Source organism: Panicum hallii, chromosome 1 (assembly GCF_002211085.1).
Source record: "Panicum hallii strain FIL2 chromosome 1, PHallii_v3.1, whole genome shotgun sequence".
NCBI classification, from domain to species: Eukaryota; Viridiplantae; Streptophyta; class Magnoliopsida; order Poales; family Poaceae; genus Panicum; species Panicum hallii.
The window spans coordinates 23,382,920-23,407,065 of record NC_038042.1 but is presented as its reverse complement, the minus strand read 5'-3'; positions in this window follow the sequence as shown (position 1 = coordinate 23,407,065).

The window sequence follows — 24,146 nt, the reverse complement described above, 5'->3', positions numbered from 1 at the left end:
ACAAGCATCCATTGCCTCGCATCGAGGATCTTTTTGATCAGCTTCAGGGTGCTTGTGTATTCTCGAAGATTGATCTGCGTTCGGGTTATCACCAGCTGAAGATTCGTTCCGAGGATATCCCGAAGACGGCATTCACCTGCAAGTATGGGCTATACGAGTATACGGTCATGTCCTTCGGCTTGACCAATGCTCCGGCTTTCTTCATGCATCTGATGAACAAGGTTTTCATGGATTATCTGGACACCTTTGTGGTGATATTCATTGATGATATCCTGGTATATTCTAAGTCAAAGGCAGAGCATGAGAAGCATCTGAAGCTCGTGTTGCAGAGGCTGAGAGAGCACAAGCTGTATGCCAAGCTCAGCAAGTGCGAATTTTGGATTGACGAGGTTCCATTCCTCGGTCATGTCATCTCCAAGGGAGGTATTGCTGTGGACCCCAGAAAGGTGAAGGATGTGCTTGACTGGGTGGTACCGCAGACAGTGAAGGAAGTCCGTTCTTTCCTGGGCTTAGCAGGATATTTCCGGAGGTTCATTGAGAATTTCTTCAAGATTGCGAAGCCTTTGACTTCCTTGCTAGAGAAGGGTGTAGATTTCTCAAGGAGCTGAAGAAGAGGTTGACTACGGCGCCAGTCCTTACTCTGCCAGACCAGAGCAAGAGGTTCACAGTATATTGTGATGCTTCGAGGGATGGTCTTGGTTGCGTCCTGATGCAGGAAGGCAGAGTTATAGCTTATGCTTCGCGGCAATTGCGCCGGCACGAGCTAAATTATCCCACTCATGATCTGGAGTTAGCCGCAGTTGTGCATGCTCTGAAGACATGGAGGCATTACTTGTTTGGGCAAAGGTGTGACATTTACACCGATCACAAGAGCCTCAAGTACATTTTCACTCAGAGTGAGCTGAACATACGGCAAAGAAGAAGGCTAGAGTTGGTCAAGGATTATGACCTGGAGATTCACTATCATCCGGGCAAGGCCAATGTTGTAGCAGATGCTTTGAGCAGGAAGAGCTATGTCAACATGGCCATGGCTTTTCAGATGCCTCAGGGGTTATGCGAGGAGTTTGAGCAGTTGAGTCTGGGTTTCTTGCATCACACCTCGAGTACATCATTCGAGGCAGAACCCACTCTAGAGGCAGAGATCAGGCAGCATCAGAAAGAAGATAAGAAGCTGCAGGAGATCCGCAAATTGCTCAAGATTGGCAAGGCACCTTATTTCAGAGAGGATGATCAGGGTACCTTGTGGTACAAGGGTCGGATATGCGTGCCGGATGTAGGAGATCTCAGGAAGCTGATCTTGAGTGAGGCTCATGATACAGCATATTCCATTCATCCGGGCAGCACGAAGATGTATTATGACCTCAAGGAACGATTCTGGTGGTACGGAATGAAGCGTTCCGTTGCGGAGTACGTGGCGTGTCAAGGCAGTGCATCAGAGGCCAGCAGGTCTATTGCAGCCATTGAAGATTCCAGAGTGGAAATGGGAGGAGATCACTATGGACTTCATTGTGGGATTGCCTCGTACCCAGAAAGGGTACAACTCCATATGGGTAGTAGTGGATCGGTTGACGAAGGTTGCCCATTTCATCCTGGTGAACACTACTTACTTTGGTGCCAGACTCGTAGAGTTGTACATCTCCAAAATCGTCTGCCTGCATGGTGTTCCGAAGAAGATCATATCTGACAGAGGATCTCAGTTCATTTCACGGTTCTGGGAGCAGCTGCATGATTCGTTGGATACGAAGCTGCATTTCAGCACTGCTTATCATCCTCAGACAAACGGGCAGACAGAGAGAACCAACCAAGTGTTGGAGGATATGCTTCGAGCCTGCGCTATTCAGTATGGTACCAGCTGGGATAAATGCCTGCCGTATGCAGAGTTTTCATACAACAATAGCTATCAGGCCAGTCTGAAGAAATCTCCTTTCGAGGCCCTGTATGGTCGGAAGTGCAGGACTCCGCTGTATTGGGATCAGATTGGCGAGAGGCAGGTGTTTGGTCCGGATATTGTTGAAGAGGCAGAACAGCTAGTACAGCAGGTGCACGAGAACCTAAGGGTCGCACAGACTCATCAGAAGAGCTACGCGGATGTTCGTCGTCGAGATCTGACCTTTGCAGTGGGGGATCATGTGTACCTAAAGGTTTCACCGATGAGAGGAATCCGCAGGTTTAATGTGAGAGGAAAGCTAGCCCCTCGATACATTGGTCCGTTCAGGGTTTTGGAACGGAAAGGAGAGGTGGCATATCGTTTGGAGTTACCCCCCGGTCTCTCGGGAGTGCACGATGTGTTCCACGTGTCTCAGCTGAAGAACTGCTTGAGGGTGCCAGAAGAACAAGCACCGCTAGAAGGGTTGGAAGTACAGGAAGATCTGACCTACACCGAACATCCGGTGAAGATTCTGGAGACGTCTGAGAGAGTTACCAGAAATAAGAAGATCAATATGTGCCGTGTTCAGTGGAGTCACCACACGGAGGACGAGGCTACCTGGGAGCGAGAAGATGAGCTGAGGAAGACTTATCCCGATCTATTTGCTAGCTAGCCTATTCGAATCTCGGGATAAGATTCCTGTAAGGGGGGTAGGTTTGTAACACCCTAATGTAATTTTCCCAAACTTTAATGAATTTATTTTGGCCTAAATAAAATTTCCAGGGCTTTCTCTAATTTATCTTGCATTTAAAGCAATTTTATAACATAAGAAAATAAAATTTATTATAAGGTCAACATGTTTGTGCATTCATGCTGGAACATTGTTTTCCTTGTGTTGAGTTTATAGGGTTTGAATTCGAATTTATTTGAATTCAAATAAGTTCTGTTTGAAGAGTTTGAGTATAGAAAAGAAAAAGGAAAGGAGAAGAAAGAAAAGAAGGCAGCCCAACCCAGCAGCCCGGCCTGCCCTTCCTCCTCCTCCCTCCTGGGCCGGCCCTCTCCCCTGGCAGCCCATCTCCCCTTTTCCCCTTCTCCCCACATGGGCCACGCCCGGCCCAGCTCACCTCCTGTCCCTCAGCCCGAGCGCGCCTCCCCTCTCTCTCTCCCTCTGACCGGCTGTCCCCACCTGTCAGCTCCTCCGTCCTTCCCCTTTCCCCCTTTCTTCTCCGGCGTGCAACGCCCCTCCCGAAATCTCCGGCCAGCCGCGATCCAGCTCGGGCCCACACGCCAATGTGACCCCACCGTCCTACAAAAGAGGTCCTTTATCACCTGGTGCCCTAACCCTAGCCCTGCAACACCCCGGAGACCCCTCCGCGCCGCCGCCTATTTGCTCCGCCGCACCGGCCCCTCTGCGTCACTGTCGAACCATCATTCCGCTGCACCCCCGACCCCAATAAGCCCTGCGTCCGCTCCGCCGTATCGCCTGGAAGCTTCCCGAGCCCAGCATTTGTGCCCCGAGCCTCTGCATCATCGGGAATTCACGAAGGAGCCGCCGCCGGTGAGCTGTACCGCTGCCTCAATTTCCTCGCCACCGGCAGGTCTCGGGCTGCCTTAACCCCCTGGTCACCTCCGCAGGGACTTCCCAGACCGATCCGCGCGACCAAGGGACCCCGAGCCCCTCTGCTGCAGCCTGTCCGTGAGCGCCGCCATACTTCCTCCGCCCGGCCATCATCGACGTGTACCCTGCATGGCAGCTCCAGCCACCGCAAGCCTCTGGTGAGCATCACATCAACCCCCCGAAGCTTATGCGCTAGCTGTCGTAGCTTTTGGCTGGCCGTAGCATCCGGAATGCGCGCACGCCGGCGTTGTCCGCCGCCCCGAGCCGCCCTCGCCGTTGTAATGCCCTAACCGTGCCCTAATCCACCACCACAAGTGCCCAGATGGGTTCGCCATGCCAAGCCCTACCTCCCGGGCCTGATCTCGTCCAAATCCGAGCCCGGACGGCCAAGATAGGCCAAGTCCGGTGAGTTGCAGCCGTGCGCCGCCGCAGAAGCCGCCTCCGACGAGCAATCGCCGCCGCCGGATGTGACACTCAGGTAAATAGCATGGTCACACCCTAGAGTTTTGGTATGTTTTTATGTGCAAAGTATGGCAAAGGTGTGTTTAATATGTGCAATGTTAAGGAAAAAGTGTGGTTTATATAAATTACTTTTAACTAGAGGTCCTTTTGTGCAAAATGGGTAGATATGGAGGGAAAAGTTCAAAAGTATGAGGGTTGTTTTGCAAAAGATGGCAACTTATGGTTAAATTACAAAATATGAGAAATTACCCTTGGATATATGTGTAAAAGTAGTTTTATCTATAGGATTTACATAAAGTTTGAAAATATTACAAACTGTGCACTTTTGCTTTTTGGACCATCTCCATTTGAGCACTGGTTTAAGAGTTATAAGCTCTTTACATTGAAGTCCCTATATTTCTTTAGATTTGCAAATCGGTCCTCGATTCCTTTCTTCTCCCTTCTTCCTCCCTGAGCCTCTGCTCCTCTGCTCTGCCCTTCTGGCGCCCGTGCCGCCGGCGCAGTGCACTGCTCTTGGCCGCCGCCGGCCACCTCCTGCTCCTCCCTCGCCCACGCGTCACCTCACCATCCCTCCACTGCTCTAGCCCCCTTTGCTGGCGCCTCGCCCGAGCGCCACGCCGCTTGCGGCACTGCAGCGCCGCCCGCCGGTGCCTCTGCCGCCCGCTGTGATCTCCAGGTCGCCCCCCCCCCCCCCCGTAGCAACTTCAAGACGAGGCCCTGCTCGCCGTGCTTCCCTCTTCCACCCCAATTGCCTATAAAAGGCTGCCCGGACCTGCTCGCGCGCGCCCAGTACCCCGCCACCCTTCCATTAATGCCGTCGAGCCTCGGTCCACCGTGGGACTTCCTCCTCCGCCCTCTCCCTCACCAAACTGGTAGCAGCTTCAGCTTCCCCGGCCCCCACTGCATCTCCCCAGCCCGGCCCCTCCTTTCCCCGGACGCCGGAGCACCGCCGCCGCCGCTCACCCTCGGCCGCCGGCTCGGTCTCCCGTGGACAGCCCTCCTCCGGCCGTCTCAAGCCCGCCCAAGACCACCTGTGGGTAGCCTGAGATCCCCTCGTGCTCTCCCTCCCTTGCCCCTCACCGCCGGCGACCCCCCATGGCCGGAATTTGGCCGGACCCGAGCCCCTCACCGCCAGCCATGGCCTTGGACCCAATTGCGTGAACTCTTTTCTTTCCAGGGGGTTATCTGTTAAAACTAAGGGCTGGTTTGTAATAGGAATGGTTGTTATTTCATGTGTGTGCATGTTTTGTCTTGCAAAATTCGTAGCAATTCACAGAAAAATCCAAAAATGGCAAAATTAGTTTTATTGGAAACTAGATTTCAAACCCTATAACTTTTGCTAATGAAGTTTAGTTTGAAACAAAATACTTTTATCTCTATTTTAAATCTAAGGTTAAAGAGTAGTTTGAACTTAACCTCTACATTTCTTGCTTGTTGCTTTTGAATTTTTGGCATGTGTGTTCTTTAAGCTATATGTAACCCTGTATTAGGATTTCAAACTCAAATTTGTTTTAAACTTAACTTCTTTTGATTTAGGCATTTCGAATTTGAAATATTATCTAAACATGTTGTATAACCCTTTCTAATTAAGATCTATTGTCATTCTCTAATATGTTAATGATTAGTGTATAATTAAATTTCCAAAACCTTATGATCTTTTACTTAAAGTTTTGAAATTAAGTTTGGGTTTAAACTCAAATTCAAATTTAAATATTTCAGTTTTTGTTTGCAACAAATTCAGCAATATCTTTATGATTCCTTTATAACTAGTGTTTCAAACCTAAACCCTCTTTATTTTATGAGCTTTTGTGTGATAACTTGGTGAGTTATAACATTTGAAATATAAGATCTTAAATTTAAACCTTACCTTACTTAATTTATTGCATCTCATATAGAATCAACGACGCTCGACGACGGGGACTATGAGTTGGTCTTAGTACAAGACCAAGGCTTTTCAGAAGACCCAGCGCAAGTCGTCGAGGGACTAACTGAAGTCCCGAACCCAAGTTCGGAAGCCTCTGACACTCCTGCCCCCAACCCCACTCAAGAAGGCAAGCCCCGGTGCATAACCCAGTATTTCAAATTACTGCAATACGCAATCTTATACTTTATATATCTTGCATTACGTCTAGGAGTTGAAATGAAACCCTAGCTGCATAAAATCTTAGGAATCCAATGTAATGTACCCGAGTCCTTATTGTTTAGATGCTCTGCTAAATAGGACCGGTAAAAGTCGGGTGATTTCCTGTCAATCGCGTGATATAGGATTTGTAATGTTTACATTCCTGTAACCACTATAAGGATGATGGACAGGGTCATATGTTGTATCGTGACCTGAAGGTTTACCCTGTCTGTTTTGTTAAAAGTGGTTAAGGTCGCAGCATGTGGTAGTGGTGGCTAAGCGTTTGAAAGTACTAGCCACATACCGCGAAATATGGTAAGCGGTAAGCCTAGTACCCGATTGGCCCGGCAAATGGATGCGTCTCCACCACTCGACTTTTATTTTATGTTTACACGCACCGACGTGTGGGAGTATGTTCTGCATGGCAGATAGGAATACGGGTTTTGTAGTCACGCTACAGACGTATGTCCTGCACGAGTGATGTGCGTATGGTCCTGCAGTCGCTTGTGGTGGCCCCGATCCATAACCCGGAATATGAGGGAAACGGTTTCTTTGGAACGCCCTGTTGGTATTCCAAGCGTGTGTGTTAGGTTTACCTTGCAAGGTTAAATCCGATTCGAATCGTCCGTCTCTCACGAGGATTGAGACTGCTTATTCCTTCTGCCACATAGAGTAAAAAGTGTAATGATGGACGGAATAATCATGATTGATGTTAATCTCTACCTTGCTTGTTTAGTTTAGGTGCTTACCTAGATGACTAATCAAGGTAGAATCTGGAAGCTAAAATTTGAAAGTAGATTATACTCTTAGTTGCTTTTCAGCAAAAAAAATTATAATAAACCAGAACTCTTGCAATGCCTTCATGAGTCTAGTTATGGGCTAAAGTATACCCAAACCCGGGTAAGCCTTGCTGAGTATTAGAATACTCAGCCTTGCCAATATCAGTTTCAGGTATGACCTTCGAGAATCCCATGGACAACCTTGTGTGGCCAACATCCGTTCCTTATGGCTGGTCCGTGGAGTGGGACCCGTCCCCGGCTGGCAGTGACCCTCCGGAGTGACACCAGGCCCTGGGCTAAGCTTGGTGTCCGCCTTCGCGACGTGTGTGTAGTCGCATAAACTTTTCTTTCCGCTGTGAGTTTGGACAAGCTGTTACGCTTGTCAGTTTAAACACCGTTTGTATAAATTTACTTATGTTTGAACCCGGTTTGTAATAATGTATGAATGTCTGTAAATTAAAATTTGATGAGCTATTCTGTGATGTGAACTCGCCTTCGTGCGAGGTAAACCTGCTTCGATCCTGTTGAACCGTGGTTGTATCGGGCGGAGACCCGACAGACCAAGGGATTGTTCCGTTTGAAGTGCGTTGAGCTGATTGCAGTTGTACGGCGATCATTAGCGCACTTGAGCCGGAATAATTCAGGCGGTTCTGCCACAGCTGGCATCAGAGCTGTAGGTTTATCTTTACATCTGGAAAAGCTCTTAAAAAGTGTTTTCAGGATAAAAATTGGTTCACAAATGAGTTTACAAAGTACGTTGGATTCGTTAAGGTTGGGGTTTAGAACGTAAAGCTCTAGGGATTTATATGGGAAAAGTATCAGGTGGCTATCAGTATCTATATATGAGTATAAATAGTTCTGACTTGCAGCACTACTTTCTGTCAAAATTTAAATTTTTGTACAATTCAACCTTATATTCTGTTACGACATCTACGATCGTGAGGTAAGAAGGTAAGGATCCTCAGCCACCTGAGGGAGCTTGGCCTTCCTGTCGGTGATGCGAACCGAACGCTGTTTCTCAAGCAGTGGCCTACTTGAGATGCTGCCAATATACCAACTTAGGTTGATTATATTGGGAGTATATGGTTCGGCGCAGGGTATGGCGATCGCTGTTCATACCCCCGCATTTTGCGGTACCTCCCGTGAATACGTTGTTTCGATAACGTATGTTAACGTTGTCTGTACGACGGTAATTGTACAGATGCTGTTTCTATAGTGAACAGTACTGTTTGGGGACGCTTTCATGTCGTGCTGCCATGAAAGGTTCATGAGATATATATATATGTATTCTTCTGTAGGTACACTAACCACGCTTACGAGGTTAGGGCGTGTAGGGTTTATCGATTAGTTATATATAGTGAGAGACGTATGAATATGCCACCGGAACTAATTACGTAAGTCCGAACATATTCGGCAGTTGTTTTGGTTGTGAGGACGAGTAGTACGTGCATGCATAATCTGTTGTTAACAAAAGGATTGTCATATATGCTTGATGTTGCTAAAGATGAACGATGTGTTGTTTGTCTTTGGAATGGGTTAGTGGAGTTCTGATGATAGTTTTAGGTGGGGTATCTTATATAGCATCTTAGTTTTCCATCTGATTTTCAGTCCCTGCTGTTATCAGAATTGACTATCTTGTTCTGTTTATCTTGTACTTTCTTAACAAGATAAAAAGTTTCACCATTTGCATTCTTGTTGCAGATGGCAGCCCCTTCTAACGTTTTCTGGGATCCGGAAGGGCATCTTCATACTAATGCCCTCATTGGGAAGGTTTCCCTCGTCTGCTCTGGGAATCCTTACAGTCTTTTCTTTATACGGAGCCTCCTCGGTATGATGCTGTCGAATTTGTGGAGGATGGAATTCATAGAGCTCATGTCAGAATGATCATTCCACCGCATCCATTTTGCTCCCAATGGCCGCCCATCGAAGTTAACGTGATAGGTTATCGTATCGTAGATACTGTTGAAGCAGCGGCATTAGAGGCAATCTATCATTTCTGCATTCAGCATCCGAAAGAAGTTGCAGGAAAGCCCATCGGGTTATTCTCAACGACGAATCCCGATGAGCCAGAATGGAATCTCAGAATCGTCCCTGAGAGTCATAGGTTGGATGGTCCACCGGAAGAAGCCCTCCAAGGAATGATGCGGTTTACGAATGTACAATACCATTATCATCTACTTCTGCGTCGTGAGTTGGGCCGAGCGATCTATATTGCTCGAGGTCACTACAGAGAAGCTGATAGACAAAATACTCAAGTGGATCAGCTTCAAGCTTTAGTGACTCAAAAGGATGAGATTATTGCAGCACGGGATGAGACCATCCATTATCGGGAAGATCAGATCAATGAGAGTGATCACATAATCACTCAGCGTGATACTGTTATTGAATTTCTACAGGCACAAATCCATGATCTGATCTTTGCGGTTGATGATGCTCAAGCTCATATTGAAGAACTGCAGCAGCCCCCGATCCCTCCCGTTGCACCTGCAGTACCTGAGGCTGAAGAAGAGGATCTAGAGGAGATTGAAGGAGTCTCAGAACTAGACTCTGAGCACGGGGATCCTATCATTAGTCCCCATCATTCCTCTTCTGGTAGTCAATCATCAGTAGGAAACTTTGATGACTTTTAGTTGTGGTTAAGTGGATAATAGTCCAGCTGTAACTAGTGTAAAAAAAAAGGATGTAACATAGGTGGTGTGTAGTTTATCTAATTATAGCGCCACTTGTTGTATGTGTGGCACGTGCGTTTAGGCAAAGGTTTGTAATGGTTTAAGTGTGGTGATACGAGATGTAAGGATATCAGTATCTGTATAGTAATCTAAATCCTGTGTTTGGTTATCTGATTTAATATCCTTGTATCTGTTATAAGCGGATTGAATGGAGCATATGCATTACATTTTCGTTTGGTAATTGCATATTATCTGAAACTGGAGTAAGATAATGGATGTCTCCTTTATTTCAGATGGTTGGAGCTACTCGAGGAACCCCAGAAGGATTCCGAGCAGGTCAGCCTGGTAGTTCTCAGCAACCACCACCGCCACCTCCAAACTTGGCCGAGGTTATGGCCCGGCAAACTGAGCTTCTTAATCAACTTGTACAAGCTCAAATGGGCCACTTTCAGCAGCAACCTCAAGGCCGAGGTGAACCCCTATCGGCCAATTACCAGGACTTTCTCAGCACTCAACCTCCATTATTCCATAAGGCCGATGAGCCTTTGGACGCAGACGCCTGGTTGCGAACTATTGAGTCCAAGTTCGCCTTATTACCAGCTCCATGTTCAGATGAGAATAAGGTGCTCTTTGCAGCCCAGCAACTCCGGAGCACTGCTCGTCTTTGGTGGGATCAGTTTCATGCGATGCAACCCGCCGATCACGTCGTAACCTGGGACGAGTTTCGAACTGCGTTCCGAGCACATCACATACCAGTGGGACTCATTGAGCGGAAGCTCAATGAATTTTTGAGTTTAACCCAAGGTACCCGCACTGTTACGCAGTATGCACAGGTTTTCAATCACCTGTGCCAGTATGCAGGATCTCATGCGGACACTGATGCCTGCAAGTGTGATCGCTTTCGCCGAGGCCTGAACACCAAACTTAAGGAATGGCTGAATTTGGTAAAGGCCGACAATTTTAATGAGTTGGTCAATATGGCCATTACTCAAGAAGATTGTATTGCCGCCCACCGAGCAGAAAAGAAACGGAAGGCACCTACAGGGCCTGCAACTTCACAGTCGCCAAGGTATCTTTTGGTTCCGAGTAACGCCCCTCGAGCTCCGCCTCGAGGCAATTTACTTGGCAGATGGGTAGCCCGACCTCCCCAACAAGCACAATTCAACCGACCACCGCTGCCACAAAATCAACAACAACCACGGCAAGGTCCGCGGCCGAGCTTTCCGCCAGCTACTCCAGGAAACAGCAATTATCGTTGTTTCAATTGCGGAAGCCCGTCCCACTTCATCAAGGATTGCCCTCAACCTAGGAAATCTTTCCAAGGGCAGGCATCTAATCCAAACCACCAGGGGAAGGGTAAGAGGCAAGTGGTGCAGGTCCGTCAAGGGAGGGTGAATCTCACCACGCTCTCCGAACTTCCTGAAGGGACACCGATAATGATGGGTACATTTTCTATCAACCATTATCCCGTTACTGTTCTTTTTTATACCGGTGCTACCCATAGTTTTATCGTACAAAGTTTGGGACTAAGATAGGCCTGGAAATTTATCCTATTAGTGGGATGTATATAATAACAACTCCTGGTGGTAGTATATCCTCAAATCACGTCTGTAGAGGCGTACCAATTCAAATGGGTAATAATCTGATGAGGGCAGATTTATTACTGTTAGACCTAAAAGGAATGGATGTTCTTTTAGGAATGAATTGGATGACCCAGTACCATGTATCTATAAATATCCCTTTCCGCATGGTGGAGATAGGTTCACCAGAAAATGAGCCTACTCTTCTTTATCTTCCACCACCAAAGTCCTTCAACTCTTGCACCTATGCTGCATCTGAGGTCAAGCTAGAGGATATTCCAGTCGTCTGTGAATATCCAGATGTTTTCCTGGATGACTTACCTGGAATGCCCCCAGACAGAAATATCGAGTTCATTATAGAACTCCAACCTGGCACCGCCCCTATCTCTAAGAAATCTTATCGCATGCCTCCTAATGATTTAGCTGAATTGAAAATCCAACTCCAGGACCTCTTGGATAAAGGTTTCATTCATCCCAGTGCATCACCCTGGGGTTGTCCAGCCCTGTTTGTAAAGAAGAAAGACAATAGCTTAAGGCTATGTGTCGATTACCGTCCTCTCAATGCGGTGACTATCAAAAATAAGTATCCCCTACCCCGCATTGACATTCTGTTCGATCAACTAGCCGGAGCTAAAGTATTCTCTAAAATTGATCTTCGTCCTGGCTATCACCAAATTAAGATTCGGCCCAGTGATATTCCAAAAACCGCTTTCTCCACTCGATATGGCCTATACGAGTATCTTGTCATGTCGTTTGGTCTCACTAATGCTCCAGCCTATTTCATGTACCTCATGAATTCTGTCTTCATGCAAGAACTCGACAAGTTTGTTGTAGTCTTCATTGATGACATTTTGATCTATTCTAAAACTCCGAAAGATCATGCCAAGCATCTCCATGTCATCCTTCAACGATTAAGAGACCACCACCTGTACGCCAAATTCTCCAAGTGTGAATTTTGGCTAGATACAGTCAAATTCCTGGGCCATACCATTTCTGGTGATGGAATATCCGTCGATCCCAGTAAAGTACAAGAAGTGATGGATTGGAAACCTCCAACCTCAGTCCATCAGATCCGTAGTTTTCTTGGTCTAGCCGGCTATTATCGTCGGTTCATTCCAGATTTCTCCAGAATAGCCAAACCTATGACCGAGCTATTAAAGAAAGGTGTCAAATTCTCTTGGGATCAAAAATGTGATGATGCATTCCATGTTCTCAGAGATCGTCTTACCACTGCCCCAGTCTTGGCTCAACCTGATGTGTCACAACCCTTTGATATCTATTGTGATGCATCAGGAACTGGATTTGGTTGTGTCCTTATGCAAAACCATCGAGTAATTGCATATGCATCACGGGCACTCAGAGTTCATGAACAGAACTATCCTACCCATGACCTTGAATTAGCAGCTGTCATCCATGCTTTAAAAATTTGGAGACATCATTTAATGGGTGCAAAGTGTCATATCTATACTGATCACAAAAGCCTTAAGTATATTTTTACCCAAGCAGATTTGAATATGAGGCAAAGACGCTGGCTAGAACTAATCAAGGATTATGATCTAGAGGTACATTATCATCCAGGCAAGGCCAATGTCGTTGCAGATGCCCTCAGTCGCAAGGCACATTGTTCCTGCCTATTTGTTGAAGCTTTCGACTAAACTCTTTGTTGGGAGATGGGAAAGCTTAATCTAGAAATCATTCCCCAAGGTGACCTAAACCATCTCTCGGTTGAAGCCACGCTTAGGGATGACATTGTTCTAGCTCAGCAGCGTAGTGAGGGAGTTAGAATCATTAAGCAGAAGCTAATACAGGGAGCGAAAAAGTACAAATGTTTCCAGGTGGATTCCGAAGGAGTTTTGAGGTTCAACAAACGTCTTGTGGTACCTAAGGACCATAAACTCCGAAAGCAAATAATGGACGAAGCTCACCTGTCCAAATTTTCTATACATCCGGGTAGTACGAAGATGTACCAAGATCTAAAATAAAGCTTTTGGTGGACCCGTATGAGACGAGAAATTGCCAAGTATGTCTCAGAGTGTGATATCTGCCAAAGAGTCAAAGCCAGACATCTGAAGACTGCTGGTACCCTCCAACCCTTAACCATTCCCTCTTGGAAATGGGAAGATATTAGTATGGATTTTATTGTTGGACTACCTAACACTTCTCGAAAACATGACTCTATTTGGGTAATCGTTGATCGATTAACCAAAACGGCACATTTCCTCCCTGTACACACTACGTGTAATGCCAAGAAGTATGCCGAGATTTACTTAGATCAAATTGTTCACCTTCATGGTATACCTAAGATGATCATCTCCGATCGCGGAGCACAATTCATTTCTAGGTTCTGGGAGCAACTCCAAAATGCTCTTGGGACTAAGTTAATCCGAAGCTCTGCATATCATCCCCAAACGGATGGACAAACTGAACGAGTAAATCAGATTCTGGAAGACATGCTTAGAGCCTGTGTTCTCCAATATGATAAACATTGGGACAAATGCCTACCACTGGCAGAATTCTCATACAATAACAATTATCAGGCCAGTCTCAAGATGGCTCCTTTCAAAGCCTTGTACGGTCGCCGTTGTAGAACTCCCTTAAATTGGTCACAAACCGGCGAACGTAAAATCTTTGGACCCGACCTTGTCAGAGAGGCAGAAGAGAAAATAAGAGTTATACAGGCAAATCTTAAGACGGCATAATCTCGACAGAAAAGCTACGCTGATATACGAAGAAGTCCGTTATGATTTCAAGTTGGAGACTTCGTATATCTTCGAGTATCTCCTGTTCGAGGTATTCAAAGATTCGGTGTAAAAGGAAAACTTGCTCCTCGATATATCGGACCCTTTGAAGTCCTTGAGATCTGTGGACCCGTAGCTTACCGCCTTCAGCTTCCTTCTCAGTTAGCCGCTGTCCATAACATCTTCCATGTATCCCAACTCAAGAAGTGTGTTAAGATTCCTACCGAAATCATCGAATCTCAAGCTGTTGAAATCGAACCAGATCTGACCTATACCGAGCATCCGATCAGGATATTAGACACTAAAGAGAGAAGCACCAGAAGAAAAACCATCAGAATGTACAAGATTCAATGGAATCATCATACGGAAGAAGAAGCAACATGGGAAACCGAATCCTATCTTCAGCATAACTTTCCCGACTTCTTCCAAGCCAACTTCCTAGCATGATTATTTCATTCCTTTCTATTCCGGAATCTCGGGACGAGATTCTTTTTAGGGGGGAAGGCTGTGACACTCAGGTAAATAGCATGGTCACACCCTAGAGTTTTGGTATGTTTTTATGTGCAAAGTATGGCAAAGGTGTGTTTAATATGTGCAATGTTAAGGAAAAAGTGTGGTTTATATAAATTACTTTTAACTAGAGGTCCTTTTGTGCAAAATGGGTAGATATGGAGGGAAAAGTTCAAAAGCATGAGGGTTGTTTTGCAAAAGATGGCAACTTGTGGTTAAATTGCAAAATATGAGAAATTACCCTTGGATATATGTGTAAAAGTAGTTTTATCTATAGGATTTACATAAAGTTTGAAAATATTACTAAGTTTATAGTATCTTCAAAACCGTTGCTCAACTGCAGATGAACCTTAAAGAGAAGTTGTAGAGTTTGAAAAACTATGCACTTTTGCTTTTTGGACCATCTCCATTTGAGCACTGGTTTAAAAGTTATAAGCTCTTTACAGTGAAGTCCCTATATTTCTTTGGATTTGCAAATCGGTCCTCGGTTCCTTTCTTCTCCCTTCTTCCTCCCTGAGCCTCTGCTCCTCTGCTCTGCCCTTCTGGCGCCCCTGCCGCCGGCACAGTGCACTGCTCTTGGCCGCCGCCGGCCACCTCCTGCTCCTCCCTCGCCCACGCGTCACCTCACCATCCCTCCACCGCTCTAGCCCCCTCTGCTGGCGCCTCGCCCGAGCGCCACGCCGCTTGCGGCACTGCAGCGCCGCCCGCCGGTGCCTCTGCCGCCCGCTGTGATCTCCAGGTCGCCCCCCCCCCCCCCCCCCCCGTAGCAACTTCAAGACGAGGCCCTGCTCGCCGTGCTTCCCTCTTCCACCCCAATTGCCTATAAAAGGCTGCCCGGACCTGCTCGCGCGCGCCCAGTACCCCGCTGCCCTTCCATTAACGCCGTCGGGCCTAGGTCCACCGTGGGACTTCCTCCTCCGCCCTCTCCCTCTCCAAACTGGTAGCAGCTTCAGCTTCCCCGGCTCCCACTGCATCTCCCCAGCCCGGCCCCTCCTTTCCCCGGACACCGGAGCACCGCCGCCGCCGCTCACCCTCGGCTGCCGGCTCGGTTTCCCGTGGACAGCCCTCCTCCGGCCGTCTCAAGCCCGCCCAAGACCACCGGTGGGTAGCCTGAGATCCCCTGGTGCTCTCCCTCCCCTTGCCCCTCACCGCCGGCGACCCCCCATGGCCGGAATTTGGCCGGACCCGAGCCCCTCACCGCCAGCCATGCCCTTGGACCCAATTGCGTGAACTCTTTTCTTTCCAGGGGGTTATCTGTTAAAACTAAGGGCTGGTTTGTAATAGGAATGGTTGTTATTTCATGTGTGTGCATGTTCTGTCTTGCAAAATTCGTAGCAATTCACAGAAAAATCCAAAAATGGCAAAATTAGTTTTATTGGAAACTAGATTTCAAACCCTATAACTTTTGCTAATGAAGTTTATTTTGAAACAAAATACTTTTATCTCTATTTTAAATCTAAGGTTAAAGAGTAGTTTGAACTTAACCTCTACATTTCTTGCTTGTTGCTTTTGAATTTTTGGCATGTGTGTTCTTTAAGCTATATGTAACCCTGTATTAGGATTTCAAACTCAAATTTGTTTTAAACTTAACTTCTTTTGATTAGGCATTTCGAATTTGAAATATTATCTAAACATGTTGTATAACCCTTTCTAATTAAGATCTATTGTCATTCTCTAATATGTTAATGATTAGTGTATAATTAAATTTCCAAAACCTTATGATCTTTTACTTAAAGTTTTGAAATTAAGTTTGGGTTTAAACTCAAATTCAAATTTAAATATTTCAGTTTTTGTTTGCAACAAATTCAGCAATATCTTTATGATTCCTTTATAACTAGTGTTTCAAACCTAAACCTTCTTTATTTTATGAGCTTTTGTGTGATAACTTGGTGAGTTATAACATTTGAAATATAAGATCTTAAATTTAAACCTTACCTTACTTAATTTATTGCATCTCATATAGAATCAACGACGCTGCTCGACGGGGACTACGAGTTGGTCTTAGGACAAGACCAAGGCTTTTCAGAAGACCCATAGCAAGTCGTCGAGGGACTAACTGAAGCACCGAACCCAAGTTCGGAAGCCTCTGACACTCCTGCCCCCAACCCCACTCAAGAAGGCAAGCCCCGGTGCATAACCCAGTATTTCAAATTACTGCAATACGCAATCTTATACTTCATATATCTTGCATTACGTCTAGGAGTTGAAATGAAACCCTAGCTGCATAAAATCTTAGGAATCCAATGTAATGTACCCGAGTCCTTATCGTTTAGATGCTCTGCTAAATAGGACCGGTAAAAGTCGGGTGATTTCCTGTCACTCGCGCGATATAGGATTTGTAATGTTTACATTCCTGTAACCACTATAAGGATGATGGACAGGGTCATGTGTTGTATCATGACCTGAAGGTTTACCCTGTCTATTTGTTAAAAGTGGTTAAGGTCGCAGCATGTGGTAGTGGTGGCTAAGCATTTGAAAGTACTAGCCACATACCGCGAAATATGGTAAGCGGTAAGCCTAGTACCCGATTGGCCCGGCAAATGGACGCGTCTCCACCACTCGACTTTTATTTTATGTTTACACGCACCGACGTGTGGGAGTACGTTCTGCATGGCAGACAGGAATACGGGTTTTGTAGTCGCGCTACAGACGTATGTCCTGCATGAGTGATGTGCGTACGGTCGTGCAGTCACTTGTGGTGGCCCCGATCCATAACCCGGAATATGAGGGAAACGGTTGCTTTGGAACGCCCTGTTGGTATTCCAAGCGTGTGTGTTAGGTTTACCTTGCAAGGTTAAATCCGATTCAAATCGTCCGTCTCTCACGAGGATTGAGACTGCTTATTCCTTCTGCCACAAAGAGTAAAAAGTGTAATGATGGACGGAATAATCATGATTGATGTTAATCTCTACCTTGCTTGTTTAGTTTAGGTGCTTACCTAGATGACTAATCAAGCTAGAATCTGGAAGCTAAAATTTGAAAGTAGATTATACTCTTAGTTGCTTTTCAGCAAAAAAAATTATAATAAACCAGAACTCTTGCAATGCCTTCATGAGTCTAGTTATGGGGCTAAAGTATACCCAAACCCGGGTAAGCCTTGCTGAGTATTAGAATACTCAGCCTTGCCAATATCTATTTCAGGTATGACCTTCGAGAATCCCACGGATAACCTTGTGTGGCCAACGTCCGTTCCTTATGGCTGGTCCGTGGAGTGGGACCCGTCCCCGGCTGGCAGTGACCCTCCGGAGTGACACCAGGCCTTGGGCTAAGCTTGGTGTCCACCTTCGCGACGTGTGTGTAGTCGTATAAACTTTTCTTTCCGCTGTGAGTTTGGACAAGCTGTTACGCTTGTCAGTTTAAACACCATTTGTATAAATTTACTTATGTTTGAACCCGGTTTGTAATAATGTATGAATGTCTGTAAATTAAAAGTTGATGAGCTATTCTGTGATGTGAACTCGCCTTCGTGCGAGGTAAACCTGCTTCGATCCTGTTGAACCGTGGTTGTATCGGGCGGAGACCCGACAGACCAAGGGATTGTTCCGTTTGAAGTGCGTTGAGCTGATTGCAGTTGTACGGCGATCATTAGCGCACTTGAGCCGGAATAATTCAGGCGGTTCTGCCACACCGGACCCCCGATCCCCGCCCCCTTTGATTCGTACCACTAGATCCTGATCCAACGCTCCTAATTAGAACGTACCGGTTCGGCCTGCCAGATTTGCTAAAGAGCCCCTGCGCTTTTGAAAAATCAAACCGCAGTCCTATGTCATTCAAAAGTATTTGCAGATCAGCCCCGTTTTTAGTGGTTAGACCCCTGGATTCTTTAGAAATAGAACCCGCAGTCCAGTCCCAGTAGTTTTGCTTGTTAGACCCTACGTCTAGCCTTTAATTATGTTTAGGTCCCTGGTTTTTGCCAGAACCCCCTGGAAGTTCTGTTTTTCTCGCAGAAAAGCCCTTGGACCTTGTTTTAACCCTAGATTTCGTGTCTTAGCTCCGTTTAGGTGATTCTCGCGCTCACGCGATCGTTGTAACGAGTAGAATAGCTCTAGACTAGTTTTGTGTGCTGTTTTCTTGTATTGGTGTACTGTTTCTTATAGTTTGCTATTGTTTGCATGTGTGTGCATGTGTGGACCATGTATTGCTGTTGCAATCATGAGTAGACGTCGAGCCACCGGAGCAGTACCAGGAGCCATCATCTTCTGAGCAGTTTGAGCAGCAACAGGAGAATTTTGAGGAAGGCAAGTATAACATGAATATCCTATCACTTTTAAATACAATTTCATACTGCATTTTAATTCTGTATGCCTATAAGGATTTCCTAGCCGCTTTATCCTTTATATATATATATATATACCTTGGGTTGCATTTTGGTTAGTTGTGCTAGGTGCTGCGCTCTCACCCATCTCGGTCCTTTTTAATTAATTTGATTAATGGTTATATGCAACTTAATTCTGAGAGTGGCCCTCTGTGCTGTGTGCTTGAGCGGCTCACGTCTCCTTAAAATATGTTTTAGTTAGAAACATGGTTTAGGGGGCCAGCACGGTGCTTAGTGCTTGGTTGGCCACTCTCCATAAGGACCGGTTCATCGAGCGACAACCTGGGACAACCGCGCAACCACAAGACTGGAATGGGACGGTCTTGACTTACTAATTAGGTCATTTTGGTTCGGGAGTAACTTACCTTTGGGGCAAGAGGGGTGGTAAGCTTCAATGGTCCCTGCTCCTCCGGCTTGCTCTGTGCTGTGTGCTTGTACCCCCGTGAGGTGGGCCCCATCATTGCTGATCCAGAAACCTTAGCGGTTACACCTTACTAATGTGATCCTTTGTAATGGTCTCGTAGTGTGCTTGCTAGTCATCTCACCTAAGGAAGTGTGATGAACAACTAGCGTAGCTCACGACTTGTGGGTAAAGTTGTGCAACCTCTCGAGAGTGTAAAACTGGTATACTAGCCGTGCTCACGGTCATGAGCGGCCCAGATCCTCCGTTTGATTAGTGGGGGTTGTGCCTTGGTGGTATGGCTTGGTTTTCAGTAGTCTCATGTTTAATCCTGATTAATTATTATGTAACTTGGGTTATGGTAATTCATCCACTTGTAGTAATTAGCTTTAATAAAATTTGCCAAGATTAAAATCTAATGCAGTTGAGTCAGCTAACCCTAGAGCCTCATAATTCGTGTTATACTTGTTGAGTACAAGTTGTGTACTCACACTTGCCTTCTCTACTCTTCTGTTCTCTCTGGGATATCTTCGACTGCTGCTTAGTACCAGGGGACGTGGAGGACTACATCAGCGGACTCAACGATTTCTAGGCATTGTCTCCCAGCCGACGTCCCTGTGGCGCCCTATTCTTCATGTATTTATTTTACGCTTCCGCATTCCTTGAACTGATTCTTGATTCAGTTGTAATAAAAATATCCATTTATAATTTATACGCTTTTATTTCGAGATACGTGTTGTGATATCTTGATGATTCTGTTGTATATATGCGTGACTTGATCTTGGCGCATATATGATTGCTCGATTTATGTTCTTATAAATCAGGTGTGACAAAGACTCAATTCAAACTTTTGGACTGAATTGCAAGCTTAGGTAATGTAATGATGACTAACACTTTTACACTTTGAACCCTAGTCAAAATTGGAAGTTACATGTGTAATTCAGATATTTTGCATAAAAGGATTCCTACTTTTGAAAAATTATACATAAGTCCTTATATTCACTCAATTTCACTCAATTCCATTACACACATTACACATATTGCACATTCTTTTCCTAGTGTGTTACAATTTTGACACCTAGGGTGTCACAACCTTCCCCCCTAAAAGGAATCTCGTCCCGAGATTACCGGAATGATATATTGGAAGATAATTACCTAAAGATTCTTAAGGAATTCGGGAAAGTTTTTCTGAAGATAATCTTCAGTTTCCCAGGTGGCTTCCTCTATAGTATGGTGCTCCCACAAAATCTTATAAACTTTCATCTTCTTTCTCCTAGTGACTTTCTCCTTGGTATCGAGAATTTGAAGGGCTTGTTCGACATAAGATAGATCAGGCTCGATCTCGATGGCTTGTTGTTCAATGATCTCAGTAGGCACTTTGATGCACTTCTTGAGTTGAGATATATGAAAAACATCATGAATGGTAGCCAACTGAGTAGAAGATGAAGTCTGTAAGCTACTGGGCCATAGGCTTTGGTGATTTCGAAAGGTCCGATGTATCGAGGTGCTAATTTTCCTTTTAGGCCGAAACGTTGAACACCTTTAGTAGGAGATACTCGAAGATAGACATAATCTCCTACTTGGAATTGTAATGGTTTTCTCCTTTGGTCTACATAACTTTTCTGTCTAGATTGAGCTGCCTTAAGGTTGGCTTGAATAAGCTTAACTTTATTTTCAACTTCGGTCACTAGATCTGGTCCGAAGATTTGGCGTTCACCGGTCTCAGACCAACTCAATGGACTTCGACATCTTCAACTGTACAATGCCTCAAAAGGGGCCATTTGAAGACTAGACTGATAGCTATTGTTATAAAAAAATTCGGCCAAAGCTAGACATTTATCCCAGTTCGTACCATAATGAATGATAAGCTCGGAGCATGTCTTCCAGAATTTGATTAACTCGCTCAGTCTGTCCATCAGTTTGTGGATGGTATGCAGAGCTTCGAAAAACTTGGACAGATGTGCTTCATCAAGGATTTGTTTATGAAGCTGATGATTCTTAGGTACAACAACACGATTGTTGAACCATAGAACTCCTTGATGATCAGTGTGGAAACACCTATATTTTGCTTCTCCTTGAGATAGTTTTTGTTTGATAATTTTGATACCTTCATCATGCAATTGCGACATGATGATTCTATCTTGAAGAGTAGATTCGATAGATATGAGATTTAGGCTACCTTGAGGAATAATCTCCAGCTTGAGATTTCTCATGTGATAACAAAGAGTTTCGCTGAAGATTTCTACTTATGAGTGATGACAATGCGCCTTGCGGCTAAGTGCGTCCGCAACCACATTGGCCTTGCCGGGATGGTAGTGTACCTCAAGATCGTAGTCTTTGATCAGTTCTAACCAACTCCTTTGTCTCATATTCAGGTCAGCTTGAGTAAAGATATATTTGAGGCTCTTATGGTCAGTGTAAATATTACACTTGGCGCCCATAAGATGATGTCTCCAAATCTTGAGAGCGTGAATAACAGCTACTAACTCAAGATCATGGGTTGGATAATTTTGTTCATGATTCCGAAGTGCTCTGGAAGCATAAGCAATAACTCGGTTGTTTTGCATAAGCACACAACCAAGTTCAGTTCCGAAAGCATCACAATAGACATCAAAAGGCTTGGTACTATCTGGCTGAGCTAATACTAGAGCAGTAGTTAAAAGTTTTCTTAGTGTGTGAAATGCTTCTTCACACTTATCATCCCAATGGAATTTACCCTCTTTCTTGAGTAGTTCAGTCATGGGTTTGGCTATTTTGGAGAAGTCTGGAATGAATCGGCGATAATATCCTGCCAATCCAAGGAAACTACGGATTTGATGGACTGAAATTGAAGGCTTCCAATCCATAACTTACTGAACTTTGGTTGGATCAACCGATATGCCTTCACTGGAGATAGTATGCCCCAAAAATTTCACACTATCAAGCCAGAATTCACATTTAGAGAATTTGGCATAAAGGCGATGATCACGTAGTCGTTGAAGAATGACACGTAAATGATTAGCATGATTTTCATCAGTCTTAGAGTATATCAGAATATCATCGATGAAAACCACGATGAATTTATCAAGCTCCGGCATGAAGACTGAATTCATAAGATACATGAAGTATGCCGGTACATTAGTGACTCCAAAAGACATAGCCAGATATTCATAAAGTCCATATCTGGTCGAGAAAGCTGTTTTTGGAACATCACTAGGCTTGATTTTGATTTGATGGTAACCAGAGCGTAGATCAATCTTAGAGAAGACTTTGGCTCCAGCTAGTTGGTTGAACAAGATGTCAATACGGGGAAGAGGATATTTATTCTTGATAGTGGCCGCATTGAGTGGACGATAGTCGACACATAGTCTTAAGCTATTATCATTTTTCTTTACAAAGAGAGCGGGACATCCCCAAGGTGAAGCACTTGGGCGTATGAAACCTTTGTCAAGAAGATCTTGAAGTTGGATTTTTAGCTCGGCTAATTCATTGGGCGGCATTCGATATGGCCTTTTGGAAATAGGAGCTGTGCTAGGTTGGAGTTCAATAATGAACTCGATATCCCGATCTGGTGGCATTCCAGGCAAATCGTCTGGAAAAACATCGGGATATTCACAGACTATAGGAATGTCTTCTAATTTGATGTCTGTGGTTGCATAAACGCAAGAGTGAAAATACCCTTGTTGGGGTAGATAGAGGGTAGTGGCTCCATTATGTGATGAGTCAATCTCAATAACTCAGGAAGAAATATCTAACAACACCTTATGTTCTGTCATCCAATCCATCTCAAGTATGATATCCATACCTTCTAAAGGGAGCAAAACCAAATCAGTTTTTACTACCTTACTACCCAACTGTATCGGTACATGTCTAACCAGTTCATTGGAACCAATCTTTCCCCTAGGGGTAGAGATTATGTATGACTCCTTGGTTTGATAATAGTCAAGTCCCACTCGGGCAACACATTTGTCACTAATGAAGTGTAACACCCTAAGGTAAATTCCTTAAATTTTAATGAATTTATTTGGGCTTAAATAAATTTTCCAGGCTTTTCTTTAATTTTTGTGGCATTTAAAGCAATTTATAACGCAAGAAAATAAAATTTATCATAGGATTAAAGTGTTTGTGCATTCATGCTGCAGCATTATTTTATTTGTGTTGAGTGTATAGGTTTGAATTCAAATTGTATTTGAATTCAATTAGAATTGTTTGAATTAGTGAGTTAGAAAAATAAAAGAAGAAAAAGGAAAGAAGGAGGAAAGAAACCAGCCATCTCTCTCAGCCCAGCCCACTCCCCTCTCTCTCTTCCCCCCCCCCTCGGGCCCTTTTTCTCCCCCTCACTCCCGCATGGGCCACCGAGGCCCAGCACCCTCCCCTCTTTCCCTTCCCGCGTGGGCCGCACGCCAGCCCATCGGCCGCCCGCTCTCCCCCCTTCTCTCTCTGGCGAGTTGGTCCCACGGGTCAGCTTCTTCTCCCCCTCCTTCTTCTTCCCCGTGCGCAACGGCCCCGCGAGATCGCCGGCGACCCTCTCTTCCCCGGGCCCGCGCGCCAGTGTGGCTCCGCCGCCCTACAAGTAGCGGCCCCACGCCCCTCAGAACCCTAACCCTAGTCCCCGCCGCCGCTATCGACGCCGGCACCGCAGCCGCCCCGCTCCGCCGCTTAGCGCCTCTGCTCCGCCGCGGACCCGCTACTCCGCCGCGCCCCAGTCCCGGCCAAGGTCCGCAACATCTTCGCCCCGCCGCCAGGAAGCATTCCGAGGATCCCACCCTCGCCTTCGGCCTGAGCAACGGCCGGAATTCGACCCGAGGCCGCCGACGGTGAGATTCTCCTCCGCCGCGATTGCTCCCCGCCGATGGTTCCCCGGTCGTCCTGATCCCCTCAACGTCTTCACAGGACCTTCACGGGTCGATCCGAGGAAACCCGACGCTCGGAGATCGCCTGCAGCTGCCTTCCCCACGAGCACCGCCTATCTCCGTCCGTGCTCCGCCGCCGCCGTCGTCGCCAGCACCCCTGCGCCGCCCCCCAGCCGACCTAAACCCCTCGGTAAGCTTTCCCTTCGCGCTCTGGTTCCTCTGCACTAGGCGTCGTGATGCTTAGCCAGCCGCAG